Here is a 1,840-nt window from a genome sequence, read left to right as displayed (position 1 = left end):
AAAGTGTTCCTATTTCTCCACATCCTCTCCAGCACCTGTTGTTTCCTGACTTTTTAATGATCGCCATTCTAACTGGTGTGAGATGGTATCTCATTGTGGCTTTGATTTGCATTTCTCTGATGGCCAGTGGTGATGAGCATAAAAATATGGAATGCTTCACGAATTTGCGTGTCATTCTTGCGCAGGGGCCATGCTAATCTTCTCTGTATCGTTCCAAGTTTAGTATATGTGCTGCCAAAGCGAGCACAACTTTTTGTTCTGGAAACAGGATCTCACTCTGTTGCCCAGGTGGGAGTGCAGTGGCGCAATCTCGGCTCCCAGCAACCTCTGCTTCTCAGCCTCGAGTGATTCTCCTGCCTCAGCCTCATAAATAGCTGGGATTACAGATGCGTGCCACTACCACCTGGCCAGTTTTGGTATTTTTAGTAGAGATAGTGTTTCACCATGTTGGCCAGGCTGGTCTTAAATTCCTGACCTCAAATGATCCATCTGCCTCAGCCTCCCAAAGTATTGGGATTACAGGCATAAGCCACCGCTCCAAGCCCACTCTTTTGATTGGAGAGCTTAGCTTACTTATAGTCAATGTTAGTATTGATAAGTAGGGACTTACTCCTGCTGTTTTGTTGTTTTCTGTTTGTTTTGTGGTCTTCTATCCCTTGTTTTAGTGAAGGTGATATTTGTATTTCATATTTTTCTTTTTTTTTTTTTTTGAGACAGAGTCCTGCCCTGTTGTCCAGGCTGGAGTGCAGTGGCACAATCTCAGCTCACTGCAGCCTCTGCCTCCCAGGTTCAAGCGGTTCTCCTGCCTCAGCCTCCCAAGTAGCTGGGACTACAGGTGCCTACCATCATGCCCAGCTAGTTTTTGTATTTTAGTAGACGGGGTTTTGCCACGTTGGCCAGGCTGGTCTCAAACTCCTGACCTCAAGTGATCCACCTGCCTGGGCCTCCCAAAGTGCTGGAATTATAGGCATGAGCCACCGCGCCCAGCCTGTATTTTCATTATTAAGTACACTGTCACCCAGCAACAAGCTAGACTGTTCTCTGACCTCCCTCCATCATGCTGAGGGGAGTCAAGCCCTTCTCCACTGATGCGATGTGCATTTCTCCCTTCCCTCTGAAGACGGCTGGCCCTCAGGACACCAGGAGGACAGCTCAGCTTCCCCACCGAAAATGCCTAGATTACTGTTTCCTTCCACAGATTGGGGACCCAGCAGAGGCAATGGCCAGGCCTTGCCTGTGGTCTCCAGCACTGCAGGGGTGGGGCCAGAGCAGGCGTCAGGCGTGGCTTGCTGGCTGTTCCTGTGAGGACCCAGGGATTCCCTCCCTGCCTGGGGCAGGTGCAGTGTGGCAGAGCAGGCTCAGCAGCCCCATCCAGCGGGTCAACATGCAGTCATGGGGCGCCTCGCCCTCAGGAAGAGCAGCAGCGTTGGTCAGCACAGAGAGGTCAGATGGAAGCCAGCACAGGTTCAGGAAGGGCCCAGAGCCCAGGCAGACATTCTGTAGGGCCCAGCGAAAACTGAAGGCACAGTCCCCTTTTTAAAATAACTAAGAATCGGCCGGGCGCGGTGGCTCACGCCTGTATAATCCCAGCACTTTAGGAGGCCGAGGCGGGTGGATCACGAGGTCAAGAGATTGAGACCATCCTGGTCAACATGGTGAAACCCCATCTCTGCTAAAAATACAAAAATTAGCTGGGTGGGTGCGGTGGCACATGCCTGTAGTCCCAGCTACTTGGGAGGCTGAGGCAGGAGAATCACTTGAACCTGGAGGCGAAGGTTGCAGTGAGCCGAGACTGCACCACTGCACTCCAGCCTGGTGACAGAGCGAGACTCCGTCTCAA

The sequence above is a fragment of the Mandrillus leucophaeus genome, unplaced genomic scaffold, assembly GCF_000951045.1.
Source record: "Mandrillus leucophaeus isolate KB7577 unplaced genomic scaffold, Mleu.le_1.0 Scaffold30, whole genome shotgun sequence".
NCBI lineage: Eukaryota > Metazoa > Chordata > Mammalia > Primates > Cercopithecidae > Mandrillus > Mandrillus leucophaeus.
The sequence above is the reverse complement of the archived record's forward strand: the minus strand, read 5'-3'. Positions refer to the sequence as shown.